We start from the raw sequence: 15,866 nt of genomic DNA, 5'->3' as shown, positions 1-15,866 counted from the left end.
TTTTTTAGTAGTTTATATTTATATTTTTTATTGAGTAATTTATTTTTTTTACTTGTAGTCTATTCAAGTGAAGTAATAGTAAAACCTTCAATTTATCTAAAGCATATTTTTTGTTCATAATGCACACCAATTCGTTATAAAGATTAATCAAAATATTGATTTAGCATTAAGCTTCGCCTTAAATAAAATTTCAAGAAATGTGTGGGTAAAAACACAAAAGGAAACAGTGTTGACACTATTTTTTCTGACCCTGTATAATGTTAGTACTACCTACGTCCAAAACCAGTGAAATATTGGCAATATCAAGCGAGTGTAGCATATTGATTTTGATATTCCTTTGAAAGGCGTCAAATTGAATTTATTTATTACTTAGTTTTGCGATTTATAATTTATATTTTGATCAATATTGATAAAAATATGTAAAAATGTCCCAAAAAGTAGATTTTGTGGTCGCAGTTTACGAATGTAATAATTACAAACAACAAAAATACTTCAAGTCGGACAGTTTAGTTGGTGAAATATAATATGAGTTCGTTACGGATTGTACGAAATATTTTTAAATAAAACCTTCTGATTTACCTCAATGACTATAAAAGGAATCGAATACGTAAATCGAAAATTCACATTGTGGGATGACAGCTGCAATGATATCTGTTGATGACATTTTCTTTTGTTTTTTTCTGGTGTTCCTGATTTGAGTGGCTAGAATTGTAACCATTTACTCTGTGCAAATACTAGGTAGGTACTATTTTAACCAAACTCGAAAAATTAAATATTTTTATGTTACTTAAAAAGCATAAATGATTTATTTTTAGATATTATTATATATAATTATTATTTTAATAACCTAACCTATAATAACCCAACCTAACCTATAATAACCCAACCTGACCTAACCTAACCTATAATAATCCAACCTAACCTAATTAATATAATTATTTAAAAAAAAATTTCTTAAAATATAGTATATAGTATACACTATGGGAAACCAATACTTAGGTGATGTCGATATATTTAATATTAACTTTGCAAATTTTGAGGATCAGGTAAAAGATTTATTTCAGCACTATTCCTAAATGGAAGTTGTATTTTTATAAACCAGTCAAATCGTTGTATTTTTTAATTTATGTTCTTGGGGTCGTTCAAGTATTACGTAAGCAGATTTATTACAATTATTTACCCCCTCTACCCCCTTGTCACCAAAAGTAAGCAAAGCTCTCCCCCCCCCCCTACCATGCTTACGTAAAAATTGGTACCTATATGCATTTTACTGTTAATGTATTCTGTTTTTTAAGCGAGTACCTAAACGTATTAATTATTTGTGGGAATCCCCGAATATGTATTCGGTTTTCAAACATAGACAATATGTGGGTTGCCAATGTGTAAAAAAATATATAACTACTGCTGAGCAGTGCTGACGTAATCACTATCTCGACCCCCCCACACCCCATGTCATCAAAATAAGCAAAGCAAAGACCCCCCTGCCCCCCTATAGTGCTTACATAATAGATACTTGAACGGCCCCCTTGTTCTTTTTGATTTTGTTTCTGGCATATATTATTTTTTAATGTAATTTTATTTTTTTCTCGTGTTTCAAAATTGTCTGTCATCAAAATTGTACCACCTACATGTAAAAGCCCTCTGGGCGTCAAATAAATAAATAAATAAAATTAAAAAAAATCATCTTTAATATTGGTGTTCAAAACACCTTTTTGTAAAATGTGTTTTGAATTATTATATTGTAGCGCTCTTCGTGGCAGCCGGACGCGCCAACCGCTTTGTGTTTTTTTTAGTATTTTCAATGAGGCAATCCCTTTGAAATTATTTTTAAAATCAGTCAATCAACATTTTAAATTTACTTAACAATTAGTAATCCGAACTTTATATTAATGTGATTAGAGTGCAGTGCATTTTTGTAATACCTACATCAACTGTAAAGCGCCCCTGAGGTCCATCTCACAAAAGCGGCGCTATACAAATTGTCCAATAAATAAAATAAAATAAATATTGATATATAATATCAATATATAATACATTTTTAATTATTAAACACGGATTTTTGTTTGTAAAATTTCTCAGAATTATATTATTATTATTACCTATCTAAACCTTCAAAGACAGAACCGTGTTAATATTTTTTTTATGTAAGAGCAAAAAAATAAATAAGGTCGAATGTAGGTTATCTAATTTTATTATTTGTTTTTTTTTTTTAATATTTATAATTTATTGAGGTAAAATGAAAAATATATTTCACATAAAATCCATTAAAATATATGAAGGCGAATAACTCACGCCGCACAGTGGGCTGAAAATCGCCTTTCATAGACATAGAGACTTGAATTTTCAAGGGTATTTTTTTTGGCTAGAAATGGATTCTGCTGATCATTACTATGCTATAAAATTTCGTACGAAGCAATTGCGTGTACAAATGAAGGAGTTATAATTTTTTTAAAGAAAAAATTGTATTACACTGACATTAAAAATGAGGCTATCTCTGGAATCATAAGGTTGGCCATTCTATCCTTACACACAAATATACTACTATTTATTGTATTTTTTGACATAATTCGTATTGTGGTGCAACTTGCGATTTTTTTTTTTATAAATATTCAAGTTGAAAAAAAAACTTTTTTATGTTGATGATTCATTTTAATGAACATTTTATATATATAACATGCTTTACATATGAGTATGCTTTGTCTAGTTTACAATATTTTATTTACACTGCAAGCCGGTTATGAAATGCGATTTTCAGCCCACTGTTCGCCGCTAGGAGGCGCTAATGTAGCATGTTGCCTTCAGAATGTATCGGAAATGTCAGAAGATGGAGGTATTATTAATATTATAGTGTAAATTATGGTTATCTAATTTTATTATTTGTTTTTTTTCGATATTTATAATTTATTGAGGTTCAATCTCCATAAACTATTTTTACTTCAAAGCCTGAAATATGTCATGAAAAACCAAAACAAATTTCAAAAATATGAACCCAAAATCAACTTTAGAAGAAATCATGTATTTTATACCCCACAAACCAATACTAAACTAATGCAAACTCACAATAGCTTTATTGGACCTCGAACTCTTTATCTATTACCAAAAAAATTCAAGTAACAACTAAACTAGCACAATACCAAAAAGAATTAAAGTTGTGGCTGTACAATGCAAATGTTGAAGCATTATTCATTTAATTTTTTACTTTTTTCTATTTTGTTTCTGTATAGTTATTATTATTTTATTTTGTGTTATTTTAATTAATTTATTTTTTTTATTTTTTTTTTATTTTTTATTTATTATAAATTTTTAAAGATACAGGTATATGCAGTCCCACAAAGCTGTCACACATGACGGCTTGTCTGTAGGTTCTACAAATAATATATATAAAACATTTTTAATTTTTAATACATGTATGACACAAAATTATACAATAAACAATATCACAAAATAATATATATCAAAGTACCTACCTATATACAAATTATTTAGGCAGGTACGTTGAGATGTTCAGGAATACATCAATAATAATGTTCAGAGATACATTGATTCGTCGCTTATTAGCCAACGCTTAGTGTTTTTGGGGCAGGGTCTCTCATTATTCTGAGGTTTAAAATAATTATTAAATTTATTGAAAATCTCTGGTATTAAATATTTAAGCGTTCGGCTTCCATACTTATTTGTTACTCTTGGAATAATGAGGCCCTTATTTTCAGTGAATCTTGTTGTGTGATTATGCACCGGTTGCTTTTTATATTTGCTATCTCCCTCATTATCCATTATAATAATGTACCAAAGAAGACCCTTTATTGGAAGTAGGCCCTCAGAACCATACAGTAGTTTTAGATTACTTCTTTGTCTGTAGATATTCGGTGGTACAATTTTTTTTATTATAGCAATTTGTAAGTTTTGTATATATTTAATATAAATATTGCTTGAGTGCCCCCAAGTTCGTATGCCATATCTGAGTATGGATTCGACCATAGAAAAATAAATTATTTTAAGAGTACAATGAGGCAAAACAAATTTCAGTTTATAAAAATTACTTGCAAAAGATCGGAGCTGGTTACAGATTTTAGCCACTTGTTTATCCCATTTAAATTTATTGTCTACTATTAGTCCCAGATAAGTATATTCGTTAGTAAAGTCAATTGTTTCACAGTATTTTCAATTTTTCTATGAATACATTCAGAATTATGAGCAATTATTTTGGGTATATTCCATATTCCCAGGCTTGGTGATTTTACATACATACATTTTGTTTTTTTAACATTAATAATTAAACCAACATCATGAGCCCATTTAAGTAGCTCGTTAAAGTCACTTTGCAATTGTTGAATAGCTATGATAGGATTTTCATTGGATACTACAAGTGCAGTATCGTCAGCAAAAATGAATCTAAAGGCCTTTTTAAAGAGTTTTGACATAACAATAACATATATAATGTACAATTTTGGACCTAAAATTGATCCTTGCGGTACTCCTGATTTAATATGTCTTCCTTTACTCATATCATTTAAAATCTTTACGTTCATTTTTCTATTAGTTAAGTAGTTTTTAAAGAATGAGAGGAGTTTACCCCGGATTCCAATGTTTTCAAGAACCTTAATTAATTGTATATGGCTGAGAGTGTCAAAAGCTTTTGAGTAGTCAATAAAAAGCACCAGTACATGTTTTTTAGAATTAAGTTGAGAATTTATAAAATCAGAAAATTTTTACAGCAATTTATCACAACTTTTTTTTTTCTGGAACCCGTACTGGCATTCATCTATAATATTCAAATTATTCAAATATTTATCTAAATTTATCGAAATATATTTTTCTAAAATTTTTTCTAGTGCCGGGAGAATAGAAATTGGCCTGTAATTGTTAATTTCGGAGTGATCTCCATTTTTGAAAATAGGTCTTACAATGCTATTTTTTAATTCATCGGGGATGAGGCTGGTATCGATTATTCTGTTGATAAAGTGAGCAATAACAGGGCTAAGTAATTTGACATGTTTTTTTAAATATAATATAATACTATTTTAAAATCTTTATTTTTACTTTGATTTATTTTTAATATGCACCTCTTGCACAATCTTTTAGACTAACTTTAATTATAATCCTACCGTTTTTCTTTATTATGCTTACTGTTATTTTTAGGTACAAAAATCTAATGTATAAACTTATATTACCCACGCACAGGCTGCGCCTTAGTGGGTTCCTTTTCCTATTATTATAAAACTTGTAATGTCAAATATATAAATTGGGAAAAAATAAAGGAAATAAAAAATATATATATATATGTAAATAAAAATAAAAAATAAATATATATGTACATATATATATATATATTATATATATATTTCACATAAAATCCATTAAAATGTATGAAGGCGCATAACTCACGCCGCTAGGAGGCGCTAATGTACCATGTTTCCATCAGAATGTATCGGAAATGTCAGAAGATCGAGGTATTATTAATATTATAGTGTATTTGCTCCCATACTATGTACCTACCTATGTTTTCCAGCTTTCGAAGTCTTGGCTCCATAAATAACTCACGACTAGACCGCGTGCGGTGGGTTGACTGGATAGTGTTGAACCCTATCTATAAATCTCCCAAACTGATGTCCCGAGATCAAGTGGCTGAAAAGGTTGGGGCCACCCAAAATACACCGTAATACAATATGTCTTGTCTCCGCCGATATACAAACCCGTAAAAATTACAGGATGTTTCTCAAAACTGAGAAATTATATACCTATAAAACCAAAAAACATTTAAAATTTGTATTTATTATTTTTATAGAAATAAAAAATGTAAATGTTAGTCTGTTCAAAATCTTAAATCTCCAAAAGTTCTCAACTGATTGCTTTGAAATTTTGACACAACCTTGCATTCGAATACGCGTGTGTTTTTATATACTTATATTAGATAGATGTCACCTGTGACAGGTGAAAACATACTTTCTTTGAAAAACAGTGTATATATACAGGGTGTCCGGAAACTCGTAGTACAAGCGGGAAACTGGTGAATCTACATCACATTTGGAGTCGATTTTGTAGTATATATTTTTTTGATTTGAGCTTTCATTATCGAGTAAATCGAGTTAGAAGTTGATTTTTTTTTTTTAATCAAATTCTTATAAATTATTACTGAAGATCAAAGTACCCAACTAATTAAAACTATTTGAAAGTAAAACAAATGAAGAAACTCGGATTTGAAGCATTATTTTGAAATCACCCTTCATTTAATCCGGTGTAATCATAAAATATTTCTGCTCTGCAGGGTTAAAACATCTGTTGTTCAACCCTAAACACCAGAAAAAACTTTAACCCTAAAATAGCCGAAAAATATTTTTTCTTGTTTTTTTTTTTTTTTTTGTGAAAATGCTCAAATCAAAAAACTTTATGTTTATTTGGGTTCCCCATGTGGTGTAGATTCTCCAGTTTCCCGCTTGTACTACGAGTTTCCGGACACCGTGTATAGATATATATGTTTTAAATACCTACAAGTGAGCCCGTGGAGACCGCATTTTATATAGACCTCATTTTATGTAGACCGCCTTTTATCTGTTACCGCTGTTGTCGCGTATTTTACGCATTTGACATATTATATAGATGAAATGAATGCGCAAGTCACATATATCGTTGATAATTTTACGCATTCACATACATTTCACATACATGGATGAAATACATGCGCAAGTCACATCGTAGATATTGTTTTGACGTTTCATTTGATATCGATAATTTCAGCAGATTGTGATTATTGTATTGTATCGTACAGTACCTACAAGTAAAAGTAAAAATGCGACCGGTAAAGTTTTATACTCTTAAAACTACCTTGAAGTATATGTCTCTCACAGTGTGACAGATTGCAGATCCGTAGAAAACACTTTCGATGTACATTTTTTTATATTCAAGTGTAATAAATACAAACTAAATGAGGTAAATAAAGATTGATTCTTAAGTCCAAACAATATTATCGGCTCCAAAACTATCCCACGTTTCAAGAAGGAACCAACCATACGCATTCACAAAATTGCATTGAAATCGGTTGGGCAGTTTCGGAGATTAGCGTGTACGAACACAGTGACACGTGATTTTTATATATTAAGATATTATATAGATGTCGCGTGTAACAGGTATGCTACAGCTGTCATTTTTTGAAATTTGACAAGTAGAAACTACGCCATTAATAAAAATGGAACGATACAGGCTTCAACAACGCATTGAAATTATTAAAATTCACTTGAGTGAATCATATGCAAATCATTTTGAGTGGTGAGGCCCATTTCCACCTCGGTGGCTTCGTCAACAAGCAAAATTGTCGCATCTGGGGCTCGGAAAACCCAAGAGTTATTGTTGAAAAGCCTCTCTATCCTCAACGTGTGACCGTTTGGTGCGGTTTATGGTCCGGCGGAGTCATTGGACCTTACTTTATCGAAAATGAGGCTGGAGCAACAGTTACGGTGAATGGATTGCGCTATCGAGAGATGATTAATGATTTTTTTATGGCTGGAAATGGATGGTATTGATCTGGACAACGTTTACTTTCAACAAGACGGCGCTACGTGCCACACAAGCAACGAAACCATTGATCTTTTACGGGAAAAGTTTCTTTGAATATCAAAATAACACCTCTTATTGGGAAACCCTGTATGATTTTTTTTAAACAGCGCCATCTGTTGGACGTAAAAGCAACACGCGCTATTATTTCTCTATCTGCAGAGACAGAATGTCCACATCAACGCGTGGTGGGGTACAGCACAGCTAGTACAGAATAAAAACAATCGTCTTGAAATATCATTACTTACAAACTTGAAATATATTAGCAGGTTCGTACTTACTTGTTTTATGGCTTTGGATTTGCAAAGACTATTTTTATCATTTGAATAATTTTATCAAAACATTACCTATCAGTTTAAATTAAGCAATGTCGCGCACGTATCAACGCACAAAGAAAATATACTGTCGGTATTCTACAGAGTCCCGTTTGAAGAGTTCTGGCATTTTATGGTAGCCGTGGCCGTATTTAGGATCTCTAGACCTCGAGGCTGAACCTGCAGTGCGGGCCCTACCGGAGGGTCTTGGGGTAACCCATAACCCCCCAGTAAAGGAGAGTCCGAGCCCGGATTAAAAAAAATTAACCTGCAAATATCGCATTTCAAAGCAATTTACTAACGAAAAACCCAAAAAGAGACTGTTAAATGAGTGTTTATTATTAAATTGTAGAAAACTTTAGTAACCCATAATTAAATTTTTGTATTCAGTTGATGAACTGATGAGACAAGAATGAAAAGATTTGAAAATCATTAAGATATTCGACACAGTTTACTTTGCTAGGAACAACTATGTTAAAAAACACAAATTTGAGATTCTCTCCTCTCCTGCCTAATGACTTTTTTTCATTTTCCTCATCATCTTTTTGAAACTTGGGGTAAAAAGCCTTGAACTGAATTACTTTATTTCCCAATTTATTGATCGTTCGAATCATTGTTATATTTTATAACTGATACTATGTTTTGAGCTGCTACTTTTTGTATTTTTTGTATCCTCTTCATTGTATTCAACTTGAATAACTAATTTGTGGTGCGGGCCCATAGGCTGCAGCCTTATAGCCTCTCAAAACGATATCCCATTACCGCCATGGTGATTCAAAGATTTTTATTAAATTTTAAAATTTTATTGTAAAACTTTACCTAAGTCAACTGAACTCGCCTAAATTGTAGAGTTAGTAGTGGCAGGTCGTTGAATGGCTAGACCCAGAGGTTACTCCGGCTCCTTGCTTACCTTCCCTTTCCTAGGACGCCGGAGTTCACATCTAGAGTCTAGAGCAGAGGTGGGGAACCTTTTTGTCGTCGGGGGCCATCACCCGCGAGTCGCACATTGATTTTCAGACGAACGGAGAGGGGGAGGGGGAATCCTTCAAATATTATTATAACTTCATTTTACTAAATAATTTATTTTTATATGACATCTTCGAATAAAAAAATGGAAAAATGCGTGACCAAGCGTCATGTTCAGAAATAAGTCTGCAAATCAAAATTTATAACTGCACAGGAAGGCCAGAATGGTGTCCCTTGAATTGCGACTCCGCAACTCAAATTTTACATTGACTGGTTTTAACTAGCACGTAGTTTGAAACAAGAATTTTATAACTGCACTTTGAACACGAGATTGCTTTCCTTCAGATGCGTTAGTACATAAATAAGCAACTACAATTTTATCCTTGCATCCTGAAAAAAAAGACTGGTTTAAATTTAATAATGAATCTGCGTACACGAGTCCACCAGTCCACCAATCCACCAATCCATCAGCTTAAATATATTATTTTACTCAAAACATGCGCATGGTTTACTTGCATTTGAAGCATATGCATGATCTGCAACTAGATTTTTCTAATTACATACATGACGCGAAGATGGTTTTGTATTTATTTAACAATTTGAACGGGTCCCTGCGACGACTCGTTCTTGAGTTCAACAGCTCGGCAGTGGAATGATTTGCCAGCCTCTGTGTAAAAAAGACCCTCCACACAGCATCCGCAGAGATGACATAAAGCCTAAGGGAAATCATTTTCATAAGGATCTCTTCTGTGAAGTTAATATAAAACAAAAAATTATTTATAGTATTTCCTTTTTTCTGGTGTTTTCAACAGGCCGGCCGCACCAAAAATGCTTGCGGTCCGTACCAAAAGGCCTCTGTTGCATGCGTTCCCCTACCCCTGGTATAGAGTCTGGATAGAGCCGTCTGTGACCCCGACAATAATTCACGATGTCAGCGACATTGTCGAGAATTGACCTTTTCATCGCTTTTCATTTCATCAACCAGCGATTTTTTCAAAGTAGGTATTCGAAATATCGGTATCTTATCTTGCAGATAGGGTGGACCGCCACTGTCTTGGTGCACAGTCCTTGCTTCATTCACATTCATACATGGTCTCAAACCACTGAAGAGATAAACCGAAGGAAGTGAGTTGTGGGCGTGTCTCTGCGCCCGAATTAATGTCAATATAAATATAGAAATTCTTTTGTGGCCTATCTGAGGCAAAGGAGTCGAAATATCTTTATACATACGATTTAAAGCTTAGATCAATTCTAGAGCGTAAACATTCTAATATAAACTGGTTTAAAAAATAACCGATCCTCACAGAAATAATATCGACGGTTCTAGTGACAGCAAAGGAATGGGTTGCACGTAAAGGAAACAGGAATATCGACCATCTCTGCTAATGACACATAACCTCAAACCTCAGTTCTTCTGTAATCTTTGGGGATGCTGTGAGAAGGGTATTTTTAAGAATTTGGAGCATGGAACTTTGGTCTTAAAGAGTCACTATTTATTAAATTATTTTTAAAATTTTATTTTATTAATTAAACTTTTGAAAATAATATAAAAATATTCACATATATTCACATTGCGAAAAAATAATGATATAGTAATATAATGCATTATTTGTTGAAATAATTAAAACATTTTAAATTGAAAGATTTATGTTACATTAAGGTTATGGTTACAAATTAAAAAAATAATTACGAAATTAAAATCCATACAAATTGTTGTATTCGTAAAGAAAAAAAAATATTATGGAGGATAAATAGAGTATTGTAAAATAATTTGTGAGATTTTCAAGTGAAACTAGGGGAAGCAGTTTTTTGTTAATGATTTTCCTAAAAGGTTTTTTTGTAGAGTTCAATATGTGTTATTTTATCATTAATGCTTCTGATTTCTTCTGGTAATTTATTAAAGATATGTTTTCCTTGGTTATTTATAATTGTTATTTTTAGGTACCGAACAAGAGAGTCCCAACTCCCAGCTGCCGGAGCCAGTGTGATTGGGAAGGGAATGAGATGGGGAGAGGAAGCTTGGGAAGAACCCGGCTATTCAGATCTGGTCACCAATCACATTTAAAGCAACATTAATTTGAATCAGCTTTTTGACACGAATGATGGCTTTTCAACAGGGTGATACTGAGAGTATATGTGGGAAGAATTCCCACATTGCCAAATGGACGCCTTGATTTATCCAGAATCGATGTCATGCAATATTCAAAGGTTTTTTGCATTTGTTCCTCTTTCAAAGTGAAACCCTTTATTTTTCCCCTGAAATTGGTTTCTCTTTGAATAATGCAGAGGTTGCCCACATCAAATCGATGTTTTACCAGTCGATATTCGATTTTATAAACTTTTACAACGAACTTTATTAAAAAAAACGTAAATAACAGACCAAGTGATTTTTTCAAAGCAAATTCACAAAACACCTGCAACCACTGAAGAAGAGATAGATTCAATTAAGTTTATTAATTTTTAAAAAATACAAAAATGTTTATTTTAATACATTTGTAGATGAAAATTACATAAGAAGGGATCAATGACGCTAGTTCCTCAGAGCATCTTCCATTGTAATACCGATAGAACAAGGACAGCATACCTACCTGACGCCTGTGCTCTAAAGATTGCAGTCTATTTGTTAAGATTGGGGAATCTATCAAACGGACCGCCCGTTTTTGCACAGAGTCAAGGGTTTTTTCAGGTATTTAGGGGCCCCGGACCAGAGATGGCTGCCAAATTCGACAGTAGGGCGCACTTGCGATTTGTACAGGGTCAGCAGTTGTGTATTATTAAATTATCTGCGGGCCCTGTACAGTACGCCCAGCTTCTGAGAGGCCAACTTTACTCTGGCTTCGATGGAGCCCCCGTACCTGAGCTGGTCAATTATAGTTATACCAAGCATATCAATGGAAGGCCTGTTCGGAAGATTGCTTCCGTTTAAGGAGACTAGATTATCATTTGGATCCCTTTTAGACGTAATCAGACAGGATTGGGTCTTTGAAACATTAAATTCGACGAGATTATTTTTACCCCAGGAGGAAATACTCTCGAGATAACCGTCCATTCTCTGCTTCAAAGCCCTCCGAGCCGTTGGAGTTTGTGTGCCCTTTGGGGGCTTATCAAAAAAAAGCTATCATGAACTGTACTGTCATCCGCGTAACAATGAATCGGTGCACATGTCAAAAGGTCATTGATGTGCAACAAAATCAAAGTCTGAGACAGAACCGATCCCTGTGGGACGCCAGCATTTATGGAGTGCGAGGAAGAGGTGAAACCGTCAGCAACCGCCTGAATCGACCTATCCCTTAAAAAGTCAGCAATCCACGTACACAGGGATGCGGGAAGTCCGTAAGAAGGCAATTTGTTGACAAGTCCTCGGTGCCAGACCCGGTCAAAGGCCTTGGATATGTCTAGTGCGACCGTTTGGGTCTCACCGTGACGTTCCAGGCACCGCCCCCAAACATGCGTCACATACGCGAGAAAATCACCGCACGAACGGTTCCGCCGGAATCCGTATTGACGGTCGTTGATAATTTTGTTCTTCTCGAGGTATGTGAGCAGTTTGTCGTTGATCACACGTTCCATCACTTTGGACAGAACTGATGTGATCGCTATGGGGCGTTAGTTGGCCGGGTTGGAGCGGTCACCTTTCTTGGGAATAGGGTGAATGACCGCTTTTTTCCAACCAGAGGGCACAGCGCCACACTTCAGGGACATTGTGAAGAGCTTTGTCAAAACTGGAACTATTTCCGCAGTAAACCTCTGCAATACCAGGGCAGGTATTCCATCAGGTCCACTAGCTTTGTTAACATCGAGCCCCGGTATGACGTGGAGTATATCCCGATGCCAGATCCTCAGCTTTTTCATATAGAAGCCGCAGTGAGGAACCAACGGCGGAACAGCACCTCCGTCGTCGAGGGTCGAGTTTTCCGCAAACATTTTCTCTAATAGGTTTGCCTTTTCGGTGGCGGTATTTGCTAGTGAGCCGTCAGGTCTGGCTAGAGGTGGCAAACTGGGTTTGCAAAAATTTCGACCTATTGAACCCGCAAGCGACCAGAATGCTCTGCTGCCATGCGGGCAGGCAGCCAGCTTTTTGCTGATCTGCAGGTCGAATTTTGACCTATTAATGATTCTCTTGCATTCCTTTGCCGATTTGTTGTATGGTGATCTGCTTTCGGGCGTTCGAGATGTGTTTTAGGCTCGGTAAGCCGCGCTTTTTCGTCGAACTGCTTTGGAGCATTGTTGACTGAACCACGGCTTTGAGCCCACACCAGTTTCTTTAGTAGTCGATTGTATGAAGCCATCCATCGCCGATTTGATGACTTCACCAATCTCCTGGGCACATCTTGAAGGGTCCGAAGTCCGAAAACAAACAGCTGACCACGGAAAAATGATTCTAAATAAGTCGATATTCGAATTGATTCTGTTCAACAGCAAGATTGCTCTCCCCACCGGCATGACCACTGGCAAGTTAGTCCTGCAGGCTGAGAGATATGCTGTCGGTGATGGACATAATCATGGGGAACATGGAAACGAATGCTCTACACTCTACATGATAGCCGAGTTTTGAAACAATTCACGAATCAGTCTGAAGAAATGTGTAGTAATGTGTACATCCCTCCAGACCCGTAGATGGTTCATTCCGAGCATACCCAAAAGAAAGTCTTTAGGATAGAGCCATGGGTAGTAGCCATACTCCCCCATGCAGAGAAATCTCAGAAAATCTCTCCAACATTAGAGAATATGACTGGTCAGTGACTGAGTTGGCAAATGCGTCGGGTTTCCCAACCAAGACTTGAGTTTAATTCCTCATCTGGCTAAGCAACATCTTTCGCTTTTAACTCTTTGTGTGCAGGCACTAGATTATCAGCTGATTCTATTTTCGTAATATCTTACTTGTTTTTTTTTTAATTACAATTTTGTGAATTGTACGGTCTTACCATTTAATGTGTTTATATATTTATAAAAAAATAGTAAATAACCTACCATAAGTAGTTTCAGAGAAATGATCTTTTTGAAAATATACATACCAAACATATTATTTATTGGATTTGAGGCCATATACTTGACCGAACTGAATAATTATTCTTTAATCAAAAGGTATAGCAAAATATATCTCTAGTACGGATATGTGCTACTTTATTAATTTGTGTTTTAAATAATTGAAGGTTAGATTTACATCCGTATCACCAACTAATGACAGCTTATTGTATAGTTGATCCAACATTTGGTAACTATATGAATATTTATAAACTTTTTGCATTGTAATTAAATTATCACCTGCTTGCTTACCTCACTAGGTCTAACCTGTTCTGAGATAGGTAACAGAAACCCGCAATAAAATATTTTTAATATTTAATAAAACGAAAATTTCAAACAGAGAAAGATTCGGTCGCATATGCCCTTATAGCCCAGTCAATGAAGGGAAAAAAAGACCCAATGTCGGAACTAATTCCCCGGAAGCTGAATTTTTCACATATGTTAGAAGACCTTGAGACATGTATTTTTACAAAAGTCCCCGACTTTCCCCCTTGTGCTTCCTTCCCCACCCCCTCTTGAATATATTTTTCAAAGACTTTCGGAATACGCTAATATCTCCTTAATGGTTTTAATAAATCAAAATATTTATTTTTTATTTAGTTTTTAATTAGTTATTCTAAAAAAATGTATTCTTTCATTTTTGCGAGAAAAGCTATACAATCTCTACAATTTATTAGTAAAGGAAAAATATCAGTTTTTAAAATAGTATTTCAGAATATATTTGCACATAACTTTTTTCTGAGCCTGTTAACGAAAAAAAATAAATCAACAAAACTTGTAGACAATATTTTTAGCTATAAAATAATGTATATAATGATGGGTTTTAATTTATAATAAGGCACGTAGGCTGTTAATAAGGAGCACGGCGCGCGGCGGCTCCAACGCGCAGCGGTTCGCGGCGCAGCGAGAAGTTACAAAAACCTAAGGAAAGTAATGATTAATTCATGTGTTTGCTTTATTTTTATAAAAAATTCATCTAACGTTGAAGAGTTTTATTGCTATTTACGTTTGATAGTTCGGAGGGGGGGAATATAAATATTTTCCCCTGCCCAATGAAACGCTTTCATTATCCACTAACCGCCGTGCCCCGGTCTGGCTAAACAGTCATATTATGTTGTATGATTGTTTGTAACTTCTTATTTAAATAAAGGTATGTGGGAAATTTATGGGAATCAGTTTACGCCTCCTCAACAGTAACCCAAATGCTCCAGGGACATGAATATTCTCGGGCAAACAGAGCCTACACTTTAACAGCAGCGTCTCTTGTCCACGTAATGAGAGAAGAATACCGAGATATTGATGGGAAATTAAGACAAATAGAAAATATGTATCAAGATTTAGTTACGTGGAAAAAAGATATGGAGGAGGTTAATAATTATGACAATCTAAAATAGACGATTCCATATACTGAATCAAGTGAAGACAGGATTAAGGAATCTTCGAGTAGGACTGCCAAGTTGTGGCTTTACCTTCTACATTGAATCGACCTCATGCTTAGATTTATATTTGTCCGGGAATCGGAAAATTCTTAAATGCTTAACTTAAATACTATTGTTGATAGGCTTCCATTTTCCACCCGGCAGGACATTTACCATACAAAAAATCAGCACATATGTATGTTCAAAGTATGTTGCAACTCGAATCAAGAATAACTAAAGAAGAATATAAACTATTCACTGAAAATGGGTACTTTACAATAAGAAGAAACGACAGATATTGGTCCGGTACGTGGACGGACATGATCATCGAACAGTGTCTCATGCGACCAATGAAGTCAGTAGGAGGTTTGACACATGGGCGCGGAATCACTGACAGCGCTTTGTCAAAGTGGAAACTTGGAACCACTTACTGCGTGAAAGTGCAAGAGAGCATTGAAGAATTCATCGGTATAGAATTTCATTTTGCTGAACAGCATGTTGAGCTGCGCGAATCACGGAAGAAAAGGGATGAGCTAAATATAGGAAAATATACATCATGGCTAAGACACCACAACCCGTTCACCGAGCTCTCAGG

The sequence above is a fragment of the Hesperophylax consimilis genome, chromosome 21, assembly GCF_061612785.1.
Source record: "Hesperophylax consimilis isolate HC1 chromosome 21, BYU_Hcon_1.0, whole genome shotgun sequence".
Lineage (NCBI taxonomy): Eukaryota > Metazoa > Arthropoda > Insecta > Trichoptera > Limnephilidae > Hesperophylax > Hesperophylax consimilis.
The sequence above is the reverse complement of the archived record's forward strand: the minus strand, read 5'-3'. Positions refer to the sequence as shown.